At 36.1% G+C, this 24,042-nt stretch overlaps 1 long non-coding RNA gene across 1 annotated transcript in view; it reads right to left on the reverse strand.

Moving 5' to 3' along the window:
• LOC145674522 (uncharacterized) overlaps positions 1–10,166 on the reverse strand; it is a 71,933-nt gene extending 61,767 nt beyond the window's left edge. Inside the window, exon 1 of the long non-coding RNA XR_014128963.1 lies at positions 9,974–10,166. This is a non-coding gene — a long non-coding RNA (uncharacterized LOC145674522). The remainder of the gene's footprint in view (positions 1–9,973) is intronic.
• Positions 10,167–24,042: the final 13,876 nt, after the last annotated feature.

Raw genomic sequence — 24,042 nt, forward strand, 5'->3', positions numbered from 1 at the left:
CTTATCCGCTGTGACACTACAGTGGACCATATCATTCTTAATTCCCCACTTCTTCTTTGACCGATCTCCGACTCGTTATCCATTCAGTTCTATAGCATCTACTCGGTGCGTTACGTATTCCAAAGGTCTTCTTACATGCCCAGATCATCTCAGTCTACTTTCTTGCAGTTCACCTTTACTGCTCTCCGAATCATTTCATTCTTAATTTTGTCCTCCCGCGTCACTCCACAAAACCACCGCAGCATTTTCATCTCCGCAACATTCAGCTTGTGTTCCTTTCTCTTCTTCTTCGTCGTCCAACATTTCACTCCGTATAATACGGCAGGTCTCACTGCTGTAAACTTTTTTTTTTCTTATTGGTACTCTATGGTCTCACAATACTCCTTCCGCTTCTCTTCATTTTCGCCAATCGTTACTAGTTCTGCTGGTTACATCTTCTTCTATTTCTGCATTTTTCTGCAGTATCGATCCCAAGTACTTGAATTATATTCGAATATTCAAATTGCACGAGAAAAAAATATTCCGACAACTTTAACAGCATTATTGACTCTCTCTGTTCCTCTTATATATCTGAAGTTAATCATTAATATATCTATAAAGTTTGTCACCTAAAGAGCGCAACTTTGGAAATGGCTGCCATTTATGTTCTAGCAAGCTGGCAGCACTGAGCGTTACACGGTTTTCATATACAATGTTCGTGGTTAGTATAGTGATTGCGAGGAGTGGTGAAGCTTGACCTAGATTTGCCAATTTCACCCTCCAATAGAACTGAAGGGTGTGTCCCAGTCGTCAAGCACCAGCCGTGAAATTTTGCCAGTGTCATTCCTCGTGCTATACGGAGAGCATTTATTGAGAGTGCAGCCTAGTTGGATTGCCACTGAGTTTTATTTTGTTGTTATTGCTGTTGTTATTATTTAATTCGAATAACTGTAAGTGTTCTTGTTAATTGTTCCCTACATGTTGTTTTTTTGTCGCTTGTTTGCCATGTTTTCTAAGTTTGGGAACATTGTTGGTGCACTCCTGCTCTTTCATGTTTCCTAAAGTTTGCGTTCGGAAGGCAGCTCCACGAAACGTACCGAATTCTTCCGAGGTATCACACTTGACGGAAAGCAATTCTATATTCGTGTAAAGCATCTGTTTTTTTGTACGGGTAGAAATGAAGTGCTTCACGACGAAATCCCGTGTTGTCACAGTGATGTTGTGCAGAAACGGTTCACAAACTCCGTGGAATGTTTGGTCAATATAATGCACCGAATAAGTCGACTGTAATGAGAATGACTACTAAATTAAAAAAAAAGATCGGTTGTGCAACTTTGGGGTGTCCTCAGACTAGTGGTACTGCTCAAAACAACGCCATCGTGAGTGATAATGTTGCTAACAAGGCAGGGTACCCAGGTGTAACACATCGATTGTGATAAGATTGCACAGACATAAAGAACATTGAAAATAAAGCGACAAGTATTTTTTTATATCGGCCAACAAGTGCATTGAAAGGGTTAAATGGGTGCATTAAAATGGGGTCAAAATGAGATTATATAGAATATAGCGAGAACGAGAAGAGATATCGGAAAAGGTTAAACATACGAAATACTACCCATAGTCGACGCAATTCAATAAGGTAGAACGCACCCGTGAGAAGAGAGCAGAACATCCTGAAATGGACCAATCACGTGTACAACATTGTCATAATGTGTTACGGAAATGAGCGAAAAAGGTGATAATGAGCAGGAAGAAAGAAGAAACGAAAACAGAAAATACGTGTTTTTGCTTTGGGTGCATATATTGCCCGTATGCGAAAGAGACGCAGATTTATCTCAATGCCCGAAAATGGGATAACACGCAGGAAGGATGCAAACGCCGTTCATATAGACAGCCAACGAGACAGTACTGCACAGTGGGTTGCATATATCGGGTAATGGGAACAAAAATTCATGGCACAGTAGAATGTAATAGCAGGTAGTCCACATACGTAAGATAAACGGCAACAGTAATATCAGTACCACACATGAGTATCAACATTATATCACTACGAAAATACGCATACAACATAACAGTAATAGTAACAATTTTGTTTTTGTATTACTACTGCCTACACACATTTTCGTTTCCAACATCGATCTCATTGTTGTTCTCATTACGCGATATATGCAACCCACCGTGCAGTACTGTCTCGCTGGCTGTCTATATGAACGGCGTTTGCATCCTTCTTGCGTGTTATCCCATCTTCGGGCATTGAGATAAATCTGCGTCTCTTTCGCATACGGGCAACATATGCACCCAAAGCAAAAACACGCATTCTCTGTTTTCGTTTCTTCTTTCTTCCTGCTCCTTATCACCTTTTTTGCTCATTTCCGTAACACATTTGACAATGTTGTACATGTGATTGGTCCATTTTCGGATGTTCTGCTCTCTTCTCATGGGTGCATTCTACCTCATTGAATCGCGCTGACTATGGGTAGTATTTCGTACATTTAAACATTTCCTATATCTCTTCTCGTTCTCGCTATATTCCACATAATCTCATTTTGACCCCATTTTTATGTCCCTATTTGAACCTTTCAATGTGCTTGTTGGCCGATATAAAAATAAAAAAAAAAAAATACATGTCGCTTCTTTTTCGATATTCTTTATATCTGCGCAATCTTATCACAATCGGCGTGTTACACCTGGGTACCCAGCCTTGTAAGTGATAAAGATGGCACCGAAAACGCATTAACAGTGAACGACGAACCGTACTGCAATATGTTACGAGAGTTTTTGTGGTCTGAACTCAATCGTATGAATGCTGAGGAAGTACAGTTTCAACAATACTTAGTAACCTAACACACATCAGTTGCGACAATAGACCTCTTACGAGAGAGTTTCCTTGGCTGGGTGATTTCTCGGAACGGTGACGAGAATTGGCAATCCAGATTTTGAGATTTGACACCATGCAATTTTTTCTGTGGAATTATTTGAAGTCTGTGTACGCCAACAAGCTACGATCACTTTCAGAGGTCAAGGCCGAGATTCAGTGTGTAATTTCAGAAGTAGAGGTGCAAGTATGCAGAATAGTTATGGAAAATTTCATTGAAAGAACGACAGTGTGTCTGTAGAATGTTGAAGGGAATTTGGTAATAGCATATTTCATGTATCATTACAGGTAGAATACACTGCAAAAATATATAAATATGTAACGTGTAAATTACTTAATTTCACTAATAAATTTGAATGTTATTATGCACTCAAAAGTTGCATTCTTTACAAGACAATCTTTATAAGAACAATTCTTTGGTAGCTTTGCACTATGCCTTTACCGTGTCCATGTTCGTGGTTTTTATTATAACCCCACTGTGTCTAGATTAGATGAAAAATTTTCTGGCTATATTTAGTAGTTCTATTTTGCATATAAATGTTTCATTAATGACAATATTTGTATATTCATATATTGACGTAAGTAAGGTAGCAATTTCTCCCTTTCAAATGTAAAGTGAAAGTTCTCATTTTCGGAACAGGCCGTGAAGGTTCCACACTTTCTTGACTTTGGCACCCATGGCTAATAGTTTAAAATTAGGGAAAAAAAGGAACTTCCTCTTATGTAAAGCAAATTTGTTTACCTAATGCGTTTGTTCAGAAACAGATTAAATTGATGAAATAGCGTTGTTCGCGGAATAAAACAATTTCACGGTGGCAGTTTTTTTCTAGTTGAAAAACGCATCAACTCTATCGTGAAGTTACATAACACGTTAAATTAAATTTTAAATCCAATTTATATACTAAAGTTTTAATCACAAATTTCACGCCTTTAATCGTTTAAAACGAATCTACACAGCGCAAGCGTTTTCTTTTTCTTACAGAAAGACAACATACCTGTTTCATTTTTTGTGAGATGATCTGACAAGTAATATTTTTTTCTGATTTACCGAGTTTCTTTTCTGATGAAGTTTACAGGTTCTGCAGTCGGACTATTTATCTAAAATTCAAATTATAAGTAATAGCTAACTTCTTTGAAATATTAAAGCGAATTGCTTGTACAGGCCAATTTTATAACCTATAGTCGTATTAAAATAACTTGTATATTAAGTTTTTTTTTCTTTTTTTTTTTCTAAAAGGATTATTGTATATATATCAGAATACTACTCTCAATGAGCAAACATAACCCACTTCTTAAAATCAACATAACATGTACGAAGTGCTTCGGAAAAGTATTTGGCTTTGTTCCCATCTCGCCCATATGAATTCTTAATACGAAAACCAGCGATATGAAATCCTACTATGCCAACTACATATAAAACTACATGATCTGACAAAATAAATGGGTACTTTCTGTTGACGCGTAAAGTCAAAATTGGACTTGATTGTAGGTTTCTGGGACTAGCCGATAGGAAAATTGCCAAAAGAGTGAATATATATACATATTTATTTTTTTTAATTTTTAGGGGGTCTAAAGTGGGTTTGAAGAATTTCCCCATGATATTTAAATGGGATTTTTTGGGAGGGAAATGTAACACCATATTATATGCACGAGGAATCGGAATAAAGACTTCTAATTCGGTACGCTTATACGTTTTCGTTAGCGTCAAATAAGTATATCGCCAATAAATAAATAAATAAATAAATAAATAAAATAAACTTAAGAGTGGTTTTATGGGGAACTGAAAAATCTTCCCCATGCTATTTATATGGGCATCTTCTTCACCTGAAATTGTTTAGGCACTTTCGGCAGGATTACAATGATGAAATTTGGCATGATTGTAGCCTTCCTGTACTAACCCACAAGGAAATTCCTAAAAGTGAAAATTTTTAGTTTTTAAGGGGTGTGAAGGGGGATGAAGAAATCTTCATGTTATTTAAATGGGCGTTTTCTTAGGATACAAAATCTTATCTTTTGGATAGCTGAAGTAGGGAAAGAAACTTGAAATTCCGTAGAATTGTGGGTTTAAGAGGTACGAGGTACGAGGGCAGAGCCCACAGCTAGCCGAAGGCCAATTTTAATATATAATGGTAATGGTGTAAATATATGATTTTTTGTGATTAGCTTATCTATTTTTAAAAAAAATTATTTCACTTATTTATTTTTAAAGCTTCAAGCAATGCAAGTGAAGACTCAAACAAGTTTGGTGTGTCAGACCGTCAACCGACCCGGCAATGTGGTTATGTCTAACAACTGAATCTTAAAGACATGGGAATATCAGCAAAATAGAATAAAATGAAATCTTTCAGTTTAACGTCTCACAATTATGACCTTTAGGCTAAGCGGGACGATAAGTAAGGCAAGTGAATGATGATGGAAGAATGTGGAAATAGAATGTGGGAGGAAACGTCAGTAACAGAGAAAACCCAGGGATACGCTGTTGTCCACCACAAACTTACTTGGGTGTTGTTCATATCCACCATATGAGCAACATTGTGTTCGTGGGCTATCTCGTGGTACTCCCGTTTCCTCCCACATTTTCACTCCACTTCATTTATTATTCACTTTCTTTTTCATCGTCTCCCTCAGCAACTGAAAGTATACATACTATGATATACTAGCATGCCAAGTTGGCTCAAGATTGGATGAGCCTTATGGATCACATAGAGCAGCGTTTCTCAACCGGTGTGCCGCGAGGAAATCGAAATAAAATTATTAATTCATGGCAATCAAATTGCAATGGGAAAATGTATATTTGTATTTTAGATTATTATGAACCTCTACTATGAATCTACAATTTTAATTTTCATACTTGGTTACTTTTCTGTACATTTTTAATGTTGAAAAAAGTATTTATCATTGTTATGACCATTATTGCTCCTTTATTGTTGCAGACTGTTCCTTAATATTATTAAATCTTTTCGACAAAGCTAACATGCATAAAAATGTGTTTTAAAAGTAAAAAAGATTTGTTTGTTCGTTCGTTAGTTAGTGATCTTCCTTCTTAGTGAAAGGTTGGATACAGTTTTTCAAAAAGAAAGTGTATTTTTAAAATCCTGAGTCTTATATCTCATTGCAATTGTTTTCTATTTTTAAATTAGAATGAAAACTAAGCATAATAATTTACCGAAAACCAGTCATCGAGCTTTCTTCTCTGTGAGGAGATCAGTAATCACAGAAATAAATTACGACGGTATTTTATATTTACAAATAATAATAATAATGTCTACATGAGTGTGCTGCGAAAATTCAAGTTACACCTGTAGTGTGCCGCAAGTTGAAAAAGGTTGGGAAAGGCTGACATAGAGTGTTATCAGAATGGGCTTCAAGTTTCGAATTGGGCTATTTTTAAGTGCTTTCGCTACAAAAATTTCAAATTGAGCTACACGCTACTTTTGGGCTACTTTTGATTATCTGCAGGTTATAGAGGAAAACAAGGGGTTATAGAGGAGGGATGGGGCTTTGGAATCGTGGTTTATTGCCTCTATTGTGTGTTGTACATTCGCGGAGATAAGCGAAACTATATCCTCGAAGAAGCTTCACGACGTGGCAGAATTATGCTTCTTGTTGCTGGTGAATGACATGCTGCCATTTGTCTTTTATAAATTTGCGCCTTCGAAAAACTTTTGCAGGTAAGTTTTCGTTACTTATTTTGCAAATTAAATACTAACTATACAGTAGTGTGTGCGCCTTGTGTTGTGTTTCTATGGAACAGAACGACATGTCACGTTGTGTACACGACTTATTTGAGATGTGAGTGTTTTACAAAATGGCCATGGGAGGGGGTTATGGAATACTTCTATTGTTGGTAGTCGTGTTTTATTTGATTGTTTATTTAGAGTTTAACTTTCTGTGTCAACACTGGGTTATGTAGGACTGGATCTACTGTTTACGTGGGATCCGAACCACTGTTTGAGGTTTTATCTGAGGCTTGAAGATTAGAGTAGATATTTTTTTTTCTTTTTCGTGCCCAGAAACTTTTTGCATCACAACTGGCGATTTTCATAGACGAAATCGGCTCACAGTTTAACTTGGATTTCATCAAAAATGTGAAGGTTACAGTAGGTAGCTAAGTACATATATTTGGATGAATAGAATAGACTATAGACTTGTCTATTAGAAGCGGTATAATAGATTCAATCCTTTTGGTCATTAAAAGTGTTCACGAAGTGTTCTCTCAACAATGCATCACTTCGCTGGAAGCTTCTTATCTTCAGGACCGTCGACAAGCTCATCTATCCCTCAATATGACATTTCACCAGCACCATCGCAGAAAAGCAAGCCATCTACACCCAGACGTCCAAGTTGCTCAGCGCATGTTTCGACTTCTTCGCCATACAAGGAACACGTAGCACGTTCGCATGACAGACGAAAATCCAGGCTTGGCGCCAATGGTCCTTCTTAAAAACGTGCTTTTCCGAAGAAGATGCAGAAGTTAATGGAACCATCTTCATCTACTGATTCTAGTAGTTAATCTGATGAACTGCATCTTCAAGTTACCAGTGATGGAGAGATCGTGGGTCTGTGCATACAAGCAGAAGATGGAGATGTTACATGCATCATTTGTGAGAGTAAGTTTATTGACGATGCTCGTGTGGAAGTTTGGATTAAGTGCGTGATTTGTTCAATGTGGGCTCATGAAGAGTGTGCTTTATCCGAAAAGGACATCTATATATGCAAGTAAGAACGTGAAGAGTATGCGAGTTGCGAAAAGATGCACAATTTATATGTACTTTTTCTTAAAAAAACAGTAATTTATAATGTACTTCGCTACTGTTCCATACGCCCATCCCTATTTCATATCACTCGCCTTTTTTCTACATTTAGTATTTTCGACGAACTTAAAAATTTTGTTATTGAATTCCCTATGTCTGTGTGCCTGTCTGTGAGTCTGTGAATTATTTGCGATTTTTTTTTCAATTTTGAACCCTGCATTTGATAGAGAATCAAAAACTGTCAGAGAAAGTGACTAAATTTTTCGCGTCACCCTTACCGTTCCCAAAATATTCGCCAAAAAATGTCCGACTTCCAAAGATTTAAGGAGCCACATCTCGGGAACCGTCAGTCATAGAGAGATCATATTGGTGTTGATCAATATCTAAAAAGATGGTAAATATTTTGGCACCAAATAGAACCCAGTGGTCACTGTCCGACTGGCCACTGGCCAGTTGACCAGTGGCCACCAATTATTATCGGTACCAAAATGTTTACCATCCTCATAGATATAGACTAACACCAATATCATCTCTCTATGACCTACCGTTCCCGTGTTATTGACCAAAAATGGCCAATTTCTACATATTTAAGGAGCCATAGCTCGGGAACCATAAGTTGTAGAAAGATGATGTTGATCAATACCTAAGAGGACAGTATATATTTGGTACGAAATAGTAACCGGTGGCCACCGACTAACTATCTATTGGCTAACTGGTCAATCTTCCCCAGAGATTGGCCAAAAAATTTCGAATTTCTAGATATTTAAGCAGCCATATCTCGAGAACTGTAAGACATACAGAAATGATATTTTGCTAATTTTTGCGAGAAACAGAAGAAGGTGATTTACATGTAGGAACTATCACTGTTATCTTTCCCGCTCCATCTCTCCATTCTTTTTAAGTTCGTTCTGCCAATGCTCTTGGAGCATTCTCAACTGGTTACTTTTATGTTCTTGCTATACCTGCTAGGAACTTCAAGCTGTTATATTATAGTCCTCATTAAATATCCTTCAAGCCTATATAGTAACTATTTATTTAACATGAATCCTCGGACAGTTATTTTGACATATGTAAATGGTATTCCATAACCCCCTGTTTCCCTCTAACTCTTCAAAAATCAGCTCTTTTTTTCTTATTTTCATGATTTTATGTATTACAATAAAATTTTTTATTGTTGAGTAGGTCTATTTATTCTATTTACAATAAACAATTATTTTACTAAAACCAACATGTTCGATAGTAGTTCAATAACTTGTTTTAGAACATTTTAATCTCCAGATTTGACAACACAGAACGTTTGTTTAGTTTGTACTGTTATAGTATCACTGACGTTTTACTGTTTCAGTTAATACATAGGCCTAATACTTGTACTAAGATGCGTAAAGATGTACATAGCAAATTTAATTGTGTTACTGTGTTATCCATACTAACATAATGAGTAAGTGAAGTTATAATAAAGAACTTCAAAATGCATGGCTCCAATTTAGCAAAAGAATAAAAAAAGTGAGAAATAAGAGTGAAAAAGCACAGGGGCGCCAGACAAAAATTTTCTAGGGGGCATCTCCATGGTTACTATATTACGTCTGTTTTTTTCTAGTATTTAATATAAGTGAATTGCTATATTGCATATACATTTTCGTGAGCCAAGGGGGCTGGGCCCCACACTGTCCCCACCTTCGGGCACCCATGGAAAAACATACTGTAAACATTGTAAAGTGTATTTCAGATGACACAAAATTCACTTAAATATATTGTTGTAAGACACCACCGCCAAACAGTCCAAAGCTGCGGTCATCATCTGTCTGTTGCCAACCCAAACATATTTCGAACTCCAAGTGTTTCTGTTAAATTTAATATATATATATATATATATATATATATATATATATATATATATATATATATATATATATATATATATATATCCTGTTTACATAAGTGTATAGCTGTAAAATTTTTCATTTTTAGGTTTGGGCTACAAATAGCTCAAATCCCCTTTTTTTGAAGCACAACCTCTTTACATTTCAATATTCAGATCTGCCAACACTGATCACTTGGAAAATTTGCTTCTATTTCTTTCTTTCTCTCTTTTTTTTTTCCTTGAAAACTTGACAACTTGACTATCCAATTTCGATATCCTATAACTCAAAAACTGAAGTCTTGCACACCATAAAGTTTCATATGTAATTTTTACTACATGCCAAGTTTTCGCATTTCCCGTAAATAAGTTTTCGTATATCTCAATGTGACTGATTTTTATTTTATTTTATTTTACTTTATTTTGTTATTTTTGAAAAAAAAAACTATAATCAAAGAAGCACGGCCAAACTGAAGTGTCACACAAACAAAACAAAACTTTTCTTACCGTAATCTTTAGCATTTTGTGCATGGTATTCTGGTAATTCTCCGCCAAATACTGTGATACAAGTCCTCCAAAAAAGAAGCTCAACTCGAGAGTATTACCGAATACACTCAGAACCACTAAGATATGTCCATAAAAGTATGTGTTTCTTATATCACGTCGAATACAATAGAACAAGACAGAATAAAAATATGAAGGACCGAATTGGACAGTTGTGTTGAAACGCAAAACCTTTCACTAACTGACGAGTGTTTTTACCTGCTTTCTGATTTTCTATTCTTGGTGATACCTCATTTTGTTTTTTTCGTTTTCTAAATTTCTTATTTTACCGCGATCACATAACACAGACACACACCCACAAAAACCAGAGCGGGAAGAGCAGGTCATGGTTGATCGCTCTCTTTAATAGATCGAACATGTAGTCGATTTCATTCCGATTTTTTTTTTTTTATAAATTATTTTTGTTATTATTAATGGGTTTTAGATTTAGGAATTGTGCATGGGCTCTCTCTCTCTCTCTTTTTCTAAAAGTATCAAAGCGTTTTACTAACTCACCCACTTGTTGTGTAAGAGGATTTTTAAAAGTAAAATCTGATTTGCAAAATCTGCTTCATTATCTTAGAGAAATGACCATAACTAATTTGATTCTTTTAATATTTGTTCATGTTTTTGTAACAAACAAACAGACAAAATCTCTATTTCTAATTTCAGACCACTGTAACACTTTTCAGTTCATCTTGCTAAGTTATTCAGTATAAGCTTTAGATTGTCGTCTACTACTACTACTACTATAATAATAATAATAATAATAATAATAATAATAATAATAATAATAATAATAATAATAATAATAATAATAATAATAATAATAAACTTTAACTTACGTGCCGAGCACAACTTAAATGCAACACTTTGTCTTATTGTACAATCCGCGGCAAAAAAAACTGCAACATGAGCATATAAGTTTATTGTGAAATGACGAAGTCTTTTGCTCCAAAATAAGTGTGCACGGGAGGAGGCCGAGGTTTATCCTGGCGTGATTCGTGCCACTTAGACGTTAATGTTTATTCCCTGTGCTGTTAGGCGTAGTTTCACAATAAACTTACATCCTCATGTTGCAGGTTTTTTTTTTTTTTTTTTTGCCGCGGATTGTACAACATTATTTTAACACTGTAATATAGTAAAAGAGATAAATAATGATTTAATAACTCTGACAATGTGAATTATGTCAATTCCTGAAACACGGAGACGTCAAAAATTAAAATTAAAAATACTACTTACTAACTTACATTAACAATTCTAAAATAAAGTCACATTTTAAGTCTATTCTAGTTTGTTTAAACTCTAGTGATTAAAATATGTTTGTTATAATGTGGTTGCAATAAAATTTTTACCCTTGTACCGTATATTGGAACCTTAAAATCCACATTAGATATATACATAGTTACATCAGTTGTTAAGTATCTTCTCTACAGAGAATACAGAGTCAATTAATTTTCTCCTGTCAGCCACACTGGTTCCAATTTAACATATGTTTTCCAGTATTCATATGTGCTAGACTAATTAAAATGAAATGAAATGAAATCTTTAAGTTTTACGTCCCACGATTATGCCGGTTAGGCTAAAGGAGACGGTGATAATGAGAGATGAATGAAATGGTGGAATGAAGAAAGTGGGAGGAAATGGGAGAACCCCGAGAAAACCCACGAGCACGGTGTTTGTCCACCACAAAGTCCACACGGATCGAACCAGAGACCCCAAGCACCGGAGGTGAACGCTCTACCACTGAGCCACCGCGCCCCTAGACTAATTAAGTCGTAACTTAACATATTCTAATAAAACACTCTTGGACCATTTCAAGTTTGTCCACACTAGTATTTGTTAGGCTGTTCCAAATCACAGATGCAGATTCTAGTTTTGATCTTACCAGTATAACTTATATAAAAATACATAAGTATCTGCCTGCAAAATGCAGGTAATTGATTATAAAGGTAACCAGTTACTTTTTCTTGCTTCGTTACATATGTTCTGTATACGATCAATAAAGCATAACGACCTGTCAAAATCTTACACTTATATCATTCATTGTGTCAACTTTATGTGTTATGTTACCTTGTATTTCTAACTAACTAACTAACTCTATGGCCTATGGAACCCGGAGGTTCAATGCCGTGTTCACAAAAGCTCTCCACTGACTTCTATCCTTAGCTAACTAAATCCAGTTTCTACTTTGTATTCCAATCTCTGCGAGATCCATCTTAATATTGTTCTCCCATCTGCGCCTAGGTCTTCCTAATGGTCGTTTTCCGATTGGTCTTCCAGTCAAGACTTTGGAAGCGTTTCTACTTTCTTCCATTCTAGCTACATGACCCGCCCACCTAAGCATCCTAGATTTGACGACCTTAAAAATGTTGGGTAAACCGTATAAATTATGTAGTTCCTCGTTATGAAGTTTCCGCCATTCCCCATTCCCGTTCCTCTTGGGTCCGAATATTCGTCTCAGGATCTTGTTCTCAAATACTTTCAGTCTATGTTCTTCCCTCAAAGTAAGTGACCATGTTTCGCAGCCATACAAAACAACAGGCATGATTATCGTTTTGTATATTTTAAGCTTCAAATTCCCGGACAGAATTTGCGACAACAAGAGATTTTGAACCGAATAGTAACACGAATTCCCTGCTTTTAGTCGACATTTAATTTCTTCGTGGATATGATTTCCGTATTTATTTATTTATTTATTTATTTATGACTTCTTTTACGTGGCGAAGTTAAGGCTCTGCAGCCTTCTCCGAGCACTTAACCACGTGCATACATTCTTTTCTTTTTTTTTAAAAAAAAAAGCACCAATATATAGAAAATATTAACAATTACAAAAGAAAAGTATTAACCACATAAAGAAAGAATATACCACTGAAGTAAAAAAATAGTTAAACACTTCAAAAACAAAAATGGAAAATAATATACAATATAGGAAACAAAATAACATGGAGAAACTTAAAATGCATATATCATGTAGCGGTACCAGAACTATGAATATATAAGCTGTACAAATTAGCATAGGTTACCTATTGGTTGTGTGCTCATATGTGGGTTATTAATAATCTCGTAAAACGAAGATGACTCATGAGCTACCAGTATCCTTATCTTTACTTAAGAGAAGGGAATTTACAGATTTTTTAAATTTGGCAACTGTGGAAACGTTGTGTATTAATTGAGGTAAACTGTTCCAGAGGCGTGTAGTACTTACTGTGAAGGATTTTGAGCATGAATCAGAATTGTGACTGGGTATGGAGAGTAAGAAATTATCTTGTGATCTTGTGCTTCTAGTATGAAAGTCTGATAAATATAAAAATCTACGGGCAAGATACGATGGTTCTGACATAGTAAGTATTTTGTACAATATTTCGTATTTCGATACCTTGTATTTCGTATAATAATAATAATAATAATAATAATAATAATAATAATAATAATAATAATAATAATAATAAGAAGAAGAAGAAGAAGAAGAAGAAGAAGAAGAAGAACTAGCTGTACATGCGCTTTCTACACAGCGCATCATTCACATATGAGCATGAATCTCCTCGTCATTCCTCACAACATCTGTACATGTCCCTTTACTGACACAAGTGAAAGACGTCTTGATAAAAATCGGCAAGGGGTACCATAAAGGGATGTTTTTTTTTGTCTCGATTATTTATCAATATCTCGCACCGTATGCAACATTTGAGCTACTTCCGGTTGGAGTTTCCAATTCTTGTATGATCAGTGTTTTCTTTCTTTTTGCATGCAGTATGTAATAAGCAAGTACATTCCACGCACAATTAATTATAATATCAGCGATATATGGTCTTCATTGGAAAAAGCACTCCAAACAATAAAGATTCATCTTAGCCTGGGGAAATTGTTATCCTTCGTTTTTCATTACCATTTGGCCTTGAAACAAACACTTGAGAAATATACAGCCCATAAATATACATAAATATGTGGTGTTGGAATGTAAAATACATAGGATATGATGCATTACTTTAAAAAAAAAAAATCAACACTTCCAGCGTACCCCTAAAAATGTAATAAAGCAACAACGACCATGATTTATTTTGCATATATATATATATTGAACAAATTCCTAGATACAGCATAACTTTGCCATTTTACACAGGGACATGCTAACAAAAGAAAGAAAAAAAACAAGACAACAATAACAACAACATAGAAGAAAGAGTGTAAAAGTAAAACTATTCCGTCAAAGCTCGTTTAATTGCTCTTTCAAACATTGGGTAGCTCGAAAAAATATCCACATCAGTTGTTACTTGATTGTAACAGTTTGGTATTCTATAAAAAAGGAGACCTCTGTGTAACAGCCAACCTAGGACGGGCAAGATGGAATAGGTGGGTTTTCCGGGTGATGCGGGAAGGGACACGTAAGGATAGTTCCTGAAGTAATATTTCCGATCTTAAGCTTCCATTAATTATTTTATGTAGATATTTCAGGTCAGAGATAATTCTGCGTACTTCAGGAGTCTGAATATTAAGATGTCGCAAGAGCTCCTTCTTAGATAATATTCGAAGTGCAGGAACACGAAAACGGACTATAGCGATGTAGAAATTGAGAACAGAATCAAGTCTGGAGAGATGTGTATATATTCAATTAGAACTGAACAATCTCTACAAAGTTTGGAACCAACCAGCGGAAACCAGTTTCTAGCACTTGTGGTTTTCGAGATCTCATTGTCGAAAGGATTGGAGACAAACATAAACCTAGCATTTTAATATAGCGAGGTACGAGCTATACAAATTCGCAAACTGGGTGAAATGCGCTTCTCTGTAAACAGGATAACGTTTTACCTACAACAGCTAGGGGGATCAAATTTGGTAAATAGGTACCTTAGGTCAATACCGAGATCCAATAACCAAACCAGCCATCTAGGATCACTCTAGGTTAAAAGGTCAAATTGGAGACTTTGGGGCAAAAACCCGTCAAGTCCAGACAGTGAAAGTGTAAATGAGATAGCTTCACAAGGGTTTCTCTTCATCCGATTTTCTTCAAATTTGGCACTACACCGAAAACAAATCGACACGTATTTTTGTTTCTTTCGGAAAATAGGTTAAGGGGGCAAAGGACCTCTTTTCAAAAAAGGGTCCTCGTGATTAAAAGGGACACTTTAAAGAAACGAAACTCTGCTGATTGCAAAGATGACTTCAAAGTAGGAAATACGGGTTTTGTCGCTTTTAAGGGGAAAGGGTTGCAGGGTGCAATGGCTCCCTTCGATATGACAAATTACTCCGCACAATCCTTACGGAAATTGGAAATGACATCTTTAAGTTTTACGTCCCACGGTTATGCCGGTTAGGCTGAAGGAGACGGTGATGATGAGAGATGAATGAAATGGTGGAATGAAGAAAGAGGGAGGAAACGGGAGAACACCAGGAAAACCCACGAGCACGGTGTTTGTCCACCACAAAGTCAACACGGCGCCCCGGCGCCACGGATTGAACCAGGAACCCCAAGCACCGGAGGTGAACGCTCTACCACTGAGCCACCACGCCCCCAAGAAATTGGATATCAATAGAATTGCTTCAAACCGTGATATGTCGTAGATATGGTGTTCCTAAGAAAAAGTCTCAACGGGCATAACCACAAATCAGTGACGTTTGGCCACTACGGGGCCAGTTTTTTGAAAGCAACCTAAGATATAGTGATATTTTGGAAGTCGATTAAAATGACTGAAACTGTGATATGTTGTAGATGTTGTGATCCTGAGAAAAAGTCTCAATAGGCACAACTACCAATCACTGACCGTTTGGCCACTACAGTTTCGCTTTTTTGGGGAACGGTAGCTAACGTTATTCTGGATTTCGGTGGGATTGCTTGAAACCGTGATATGTTGTAAATATTGTGACCTTGACGAAAAGTCTTAATGGACACAACTACCACTCACTGACCGTTTGGCCACTACGAGGCCATTATTTGAAAGCAACCGAAGATAGTGTTGTTTTGTATTTCGGTGAAAATGACTGAAACTGTGATATTGTAGATATTGTTATCCTGAGAAAAAGTCTCAATGGACACAACCACAAATCACTAATCCTTTGGTCACTACAGGGCTACTTTCTTGAAAACAACGGAGTATAACAATGTTCTGGATTTCGGTAAGATTGAGCAAAACTGAGATATGTTGAAGATCTTATCATGAGAAAAGATCTTAATGAACACCACCATAGAATTATGATCGTTTGGCCATAGGACTGCCAACTCTGGAAAATAATAATAATAATAAAAAACAGCTCCCCCTCAAAATTCCCTATGGTATAGGTCTGAGTGTGAAATATCTCTGTTCGGACTCATTCATCGGAAGGAAATGTACTATTGTGAATAAAAGTGCACTAGCACCTGTATTCTGCATATCTTTAGTACAATCATTAATAAGCTTAATAGATATTTTGTGCTATAAATGAGAAACTGAAATCGGCATTGATAATTTTATTGTATTTAACACTAACTACCACTTCTTTAAAGTCATTGAAACAGATGAGCAAAAGCATATTAATTTTTACGTAACAATTTTGCATTTGGAAAATGAAATTTGTTCTATAAACTTATACTTCAACTACAGGAAATTGCTTTAAGAAATCCTTTTCCACGCTCAATAAATGTATAAAATTCAAGCAAATTTCAAAATTTCCCTGATACAGTCCCTGTCTTCTTTAAAATTATCTAAACGCATGAACAAAATACAGTATATTAATCATTCATAGATGGTGAAAGGTGACAGTTTTGAATTTACAGAATGAAAGTTAATTTTTAAATCTATACTTCGAACTAGATACAAATTTGAAAAAAAAAGTCTTAAAGGGGTTGGTAAGAAGTTTGTACCAATCACCAGCTTTAATCAAAATCAGCAATATTTCTTGCCAGCCCGGTCAAAAACCGGACAGTTGGCAACCCTATTTGGCCACTACAGGTCTCTGGTGGAAAGACTACAAAGTGGATGCAATGCAGCGCTACATTCTTGTCGCTCTGGCGCATGACGTCATCTTGGTCGCAGACGTGGCCAGCGAGAGGCAGATGAACTTTCAACAAGCGCTTGCTCGCTGGTATCTCACACGCAAACTTCTCTTGTATTTGTAGTGATCTTCAACAAAGTGAAAATTTTAGTACAAACAGTAATTATATAAACGTAATGTAATCAATGATTAAGCTAGGTGAAATCAAAGGATGATATTTACAATAGCAAAAGCATGGTGGAAAGACTACACCAGTCATACTTAACTTTGTAATCATGACTACAAGTCATTCTTTAACTTTGTAATTCTGAAGGGAACCCCTAAATATGCATATATATAATTATCCAGTTATGATTAAAATGAACAAAATTTCAAAATCTGAGTGTAAAAATATCCCGACAATGTCGCCCTGACGTGGTAGGTGGATACTTTATTCTCTTGATCTAATACATTGTTATATACAGTATCTTTGTAACCGTTAATCGTTATTATGAACCTCCCATTCGTTAGTTAATTTGAAGTGCAAGGTCCCGTTTCAGCACCGAGGCTACAGGGAATGCATACCTCCAGAATGAAATGGGACCTGAACTACATTAACGCGTTCAATGCTTTCCATGTGCGTAACTCGAGGGGAGTAATGCCCCCTTGAACAACGTGCCTCCCTTCTCAAGTTACATGCCTGCCTCTGTGGGGAAAATTTTGTCTCAATATCTTATGGAAATGATGATAGAAATGATCACCTCTGCCGCTCCCCCTCCCTCATGATTTCGAATCCGGGTCTTACCTGGAAGTTCGTCTTTTTAAATCGTACTATTGGATTTTTGTACGCAGAATCAACACAAGCCACTGTATATACTACTATTACATACTATTAATACTAAACAGAAACTACATAATGAAATCGTGTTTATGGAATTTCATTTAACATTGCATTTATTTATTATTTTCATGTAAAACTTATCATATTTTAGGTTTATTTTGTCCTGTCGCCTGGAAGCTAAAATCCATTTCTGGAGATATTCTCCCTGTTCTTGAGGAAATCTAAAGTATTTTATATTAGTTCCTTTACTTTTTCTGTAGTAATTACTACAGCCGTACGCTGCACAGTTAGGCATTCTCGATATCACTTAACAGAATAAAGCATTTCCAATTGTTACTTCCAGCCGCGACTTTTTCCGTTGTCTCTTGCGACCCAGATGACGTCACAGCCACGACAGCGCTTCAGGTGACATGCGCATGCAACCATCTTGTAGTGTTTCCACCATGTACAGATCCATTTTAAAAAAACAGCCTTGTATAACGATATTTTGATCTCGGTGTAAATGAATGAGTGAGTAATTAGGGGGGGGGGGTAATGGGGACGTCAGCAGCTAGGCTATATGTGTGTAAATGAATGAAAATGTGATATGTTGTAGATGTCGTGATTCTGAGAAAAAAAATGTCTAGGGCTTTCCTTTATCCCGTACGATGAGCATGGGAATATGGTCTATGCTTAAATGATGTTCGCCGTTACTCTCCTCATCCTTTTCCGAGTTGTGGGATATGAATTTTCAGGGTTTCATACAATTCTACCAAAATTCCAGAGTATCCTTACCTTCTGCTGTTTAAAAAAAATGTGGCCTCGTAGTTGCCAAATGGTCACTGATTGGTAGTTGTGACCATTGAGACTTTTTCTCAGGATCACAATATCTACTACATATCAAGGTTTCAAGCAATTTCACCATAATAAAGAATACCGATACCTTCCATTCTTTTTTTTTAAGTGTCCCTGTAGAGGCCAAAGGGTCATTGATTGGTGACTGCGCCTGTTGAGATTTTTTTTTTTTTCAGGATTACAATATCTACAACATATCACGGTTTCAAGCAATTCCACCGAAATCCGGAATACCATTACCTTTAGCACTTTTTTTTTTAGTGGTCTAGTAGTGGCCAAACGGTCAGTGGTGGATGGTTGTACAAATTAAGACTTTTTCTCAGGATCATAATATCTTCAACATATCACGGGTTCAAGCAATTTTATCGAAATCCAGAATAATGTTACCCTCTGCTGTTTTCAAAAATGTGTCCCTGTAGTGGCCAAACGGTCAATGATTGATGGTTGTGCTTATTGAAACTTATAGTGACCTCGCAATCCTCGTTCCACGAGCGCCTATTTCATTCTTTGATTACGTTCAAAGCGCCACATTACTCAAAATTAGTCAACAACAGCCGTCAGCGCTGTTCGTTCAAATCTTCATTTGAACGTCAGGAGACAGCATTTCCTCCTCTCAGCTGCTCGCGCTTCTCTACTGCACTACACACAGGCGATCTATCACGCTCGCTGCTGGCTCAATCCATACAAAGTGGTCCAGAGCAGGTTGCTCGGCCATCTCCGAAAATTATAAAAATTGGAGTGTGATGAACCTTGTGTATGAGAAAGTCAAGAACACTATTCATGTTGTCGTATCTTCCAGTGTTCCTCAGTGGTGGCCATCTTTGTTGTCGGTGTAGTGGCAATTTTTGCATTTGCAAGCGTATTCGAAAAGTACAGTTGTTCGGGATGTACGGATCAGACGAATACACACACACACTTCGATCTCGGATTCGGAGTCAGCGACCTGTAAAACCCTAGTCAGACTCGTTCATATTTCATAGATAAATTGTCGACTTAATTGTTACTTTCATTTTACGAGGAATCGTATAACTTTAAGCGACGATAATAATCAGTGGATATCTCGAAAATGTTGGATTTTTGGGCTTCGTGCCCATTGAGACTTTTCATCAGGGAACCAAAATACACAACATACTGCAATACCAGTCAATTTAACGGAAAACATATTTCCAAAAGCTTTGTGATTCACGTGCTCTTGCAAACTGCACAAAGCGACGCCACTGGTTGAAGGTAGTGCATCGCAAAGTGTAAGGTGTTAAGTGTGTAAGCACCCAGAACATTTTTTTTAGAACCATGGCCACGTTGAATTAATCTTCTCAAATAAACAAATGCTTCATATTGGAATACAGCTTGGCATAACATATAGGTTACTACTAGTACTAACAAAATAAAGCATCTAACAGGAATTGCAGGAACAAAATTGATATGCAATATTTATTATGCGTCATGCATGTAATAGCGTTTTGGGTGATATTATAATTAACATTGCATTTGTTGTTGTTAGTTAACAAGCGTAATCGCTGTCATAGTTCGTTGATTGACAATTGTCTACCCTAAATAATTGAACTGTTTCTGCATATTATATAAAATACATGCACGTGCATATTCAGTTTCTACTTTGTTATTTGGCATTCATGTGTAGCTATGTCCGATATCACGCATGCAAATAGTCAGGTGAAACAGACATAAGAGAAACTCATCACGTTTCTCAAAATGTGTCACTTGAATATGTTCGAAAATGAAAGGAAATCTTTGAGTTTTACGTCGCACTGTTATGCCGGTTAGGCTGAAGGAGACGGTGATAGTGAGAAATGAGTGAAATGGTGGAATTAATATAATGGGAGGAAACGGGAGAACCCGGAGAAAACCCACGAGCAAGGTAGTTGTCCACCACAAAGTCCACACGGCGCGAGCTGGTATCGAACCAGGGACCCCAAGCACCGGAGGTGAACGCTCTACCACTGAGCCACCGCACCCCCTTGAATATGTTTGAGTTAGTAGTGAAATTTTGATTTAGAAAATGAACGTTTGCACCTGGAGTTCAATTTTGTTCCTTATAAGGTAGGGAATGAGAAGAGTATGGTGGACATGTCAGACCCACGACTGGGAGGGGCGGAGGGAAAATGATCAGTCATCGTTCGCTTAACCCCTTATACCTTCGCTCCTAATTATTCTATTTTAATTTTATTTTTATTTTTATTTTTTGTAAAGAAATGTCTAAGTACGTTCTACACATTATGTTAGTAGCATCGTTTACGTAAATCTAGCCGTTTTGGTTAAAATTTCTTTTAAAAATGATTTTTCCTAAGAAAAAGTATTTCATTTGACAAAATAATCATTTTTGTATTATTTATTTATGCCAAATAGCTAAATTTATAAAAGGAACATGAAATATGAATATTTTTTTGTATTTTCAAAATCGTTGTTATATAAAACGTAAGGGAAAGAACACTATACAACATCTAATATTTCACTCAAGAGAAGCAATTAATATTTTTAAATTATCATTACACCTATTCCTACAATTTATTATATTATTTGATCCATATTAATGTTAATTCTGTAGATGTTCATAAGTATTTTAGAAATATGTTTTAATTATCATGAAATAAGTACTCCAGTCATGTGTTTTCTTATTATATTCATTTACTGAAAAATAAAGAATATTCTTCTTCTGGTGTGAATCCACATGTTAGTTGTTCGGACACTTCCAGAATCAGAAGTTGTCCTTATTACTTCAATCTTCATAACATTAATTCTTTTTAATATTTTAACATACACTACGTTACAGTATGACACCACATTCAGAACGCACTAACGTGAGAAGAAACAAGAAATAGTTAAAAGGGGGACAAAGGAAACACACAAACCCTTTCTGATTTTCATTCCTCCACGTCACAGGGATTTTATGCTGTTCAATCGATCGGCAGCAGGTCGAAAGACGAACGGACTCGTTCATGAAAGAATAGAGTAAGAAGTCACATAAAAAAGGATTTCCTTAATCGAGTTATGACAGTGCTCAGATCCTTCTTGTTTCACGAGAGTTTATTATCTATCCTTGGCATTATCCAAGTAACAGATTCCATAGTAGTATAGTCCGCTTCAAGGTACTTATCTCATAACCATGATTCAAGTTCATTGTTAAGAGCTCTTTAGGTCCACAAGCAATATCACACATTATTAGCTCGTGTTGCCCTTTTCCATTAACAGCTCAACCCCAGTCAGCCACTGTAGGTAGTTCAGGATTAGGACTTGAAAATGTGCTCTTTTTGTGACCAGACGCAGACTATCTTGTGTTGGAGGTGTGCATGACTTACTTTTTAGTGAAAAAGTAGCACTATCAGGGATGTTATTTTTGGGATTCGTAAGTACCCAGAGCGTATAAATGCTTTCAGAACTCGGAAAAGTTCTTCGTTAAAGTACATTTTCCCAGTGATGACAAAGCGTCAAGAACTGTCTCATCAGCGTCCATAAATGTATTAATGAAACTTATTTTCGTTTTACCATAAAATGATCTGGTGATATCAGTCCCTGAGAGAGAATGCAATCTAATCAAAGCATCAGCTCGTTTGTTACCGGACGCTTGACATATCATAAGAACAGAAATCTCACGTGTTTTAGCTCCTGAGACAAACCAGATATCTTTTGGAAGTTGAGAGTAGAAATTCGTCGCTAGTACTAGGACATCAGTATCAGAGGAAAATATATTTAGAGTTGTGCTCCATTTACACTTGCGAAAAGTGCTTGTAATATGATTTTTGTATCAGCCTCTTCTTGTGTTGTTACTGGAGATTCAACACATTGATTAGCAGCAAGAGCCTGATTCCGATAGGATACTACAATATTTTTCCCATTATCCAAGCTAGTTTTCACTAGAGAAGTACTGAAAACCTCCGTTAGCCGGTCCTTGTTTTTACAATGAGAAAGTAAGTTTTTTCAAAGGAATATTTTTATGTCACAAACGAGCTGATGCTTTGATTAGATTGCATTCTCTCTCAGGGACTGATATCACCAGATCATTTTATGGTAAAACGAAAATAAGTTTCTTTAATACATTTATGGATGCTGATGAGAAAGTTCTTGACGCTTTGTCATCACTGGGAAAATATACATTTAATGAATAAATGTTCCGAGTTCTGGAAGCATTTATACGCTCTGTATACTTAAGGATCTCAAAGATAACATCCCTGAAAAAAACTGCGGTGGTGTTTTTTTCACAAAAAGCAAGTCTGTGGTTCATGAATGTCTCTAACACAAGATACTCTGTGGCCGGCTATAAAAAGAGAACATTTTCAAACCCTAATATGTGCCGTAAAGCACATATTGCGAATCCTCAACTACCTACAGTGACTGACTGGGGTTGAACGGTTAATGGAAAAGAGGAACACGAGCCAATAATGTGTGATAATCCTTGTGGGCCTAAATTGCTTCTCTCAGCGATGAACTTGAATTGGTTATGAGATGGGTACCTCACAGCGGACTACGCAGACAGGGAATCTGTGACTAGGATAATGCGAAGGAAATAATTCTCGTGAAACAAGGAGGAACTGAGCACTGTCATAACTCGATTAAGGGAATCTTTTTTTATGTGACTTCTTATTCTATTCTTTCATGAACGAGTTCGTTCGTCTTTCGACCTGCTGCCGTAAAATCCCAGTTTATTCTTGAGCGATGTAAAATCCCTGTGATGTGAAGGAACGGAAATCAGAAAGTGTTTGTGTGTTTCCTTTGTCCCCCTTTTAACTATTTCTTGTTTCTTCTCACGTTAGTGCGTTCTGAATGTGGTGTCATACTGTAGCGTAGTGTATGTTAAAATATTAAAAAGAATTAATGTTATGAAGATTGAGGTAATAAGAACAACTTCTGATTCTGGAAGTGTCCGAACAACTAACATGTGGATTCACACCAGAAGAAGAATATTCTTTATTTTTCAGTAAATGAATATAATAAGAAAACACATGACTGGAGTACTTATTTCATGATAATTAAAACATATTTCTAAAATACTTATGAACATCTACAGAATTAACATTAATATGGATCAAATAATATAATAAATTGTAGGAATAGGTGTAATGATAATAATTTAAAAATATTAATTGCTTCTCTTGAGTGAAATATTAGATGTTGTATAGTGTTCTTTCCCTTACGTTTTATATAACAACGATTTTGAAAATACAAAAAATATTCATATTTCATGTTCCTTTTATAAATTTAGCTATTTGGCATAAATAAATAATACAAAAATGATTATTTTGTCAAATGAAATTTTTTTTCTTAGGAAAAATCTTTTTTTTTTCAAGAAATTTTAACCAAAACGGCTAGATTTAGGTAAAAGATGCTAATAACATAATGTGTAGAACGTACTTATACCTTTCCTTTTTGTTTTAAAAAAGAAAGAAAATTAAAATCG

This window comes from Thermobia domestica, chromosome 17 (assembly GCF_964235325.1).
Source record: "Thermobia domestica chromosome 17, izTheDome1.hap1.1, whole genome shotgun sequence".
Lineage (NCBI taxonomy): Eukaryota > Metazoa > Arthropoda > Insecta > Zygentoma > Lepismatidae > Thermobia > Thermobia domestica.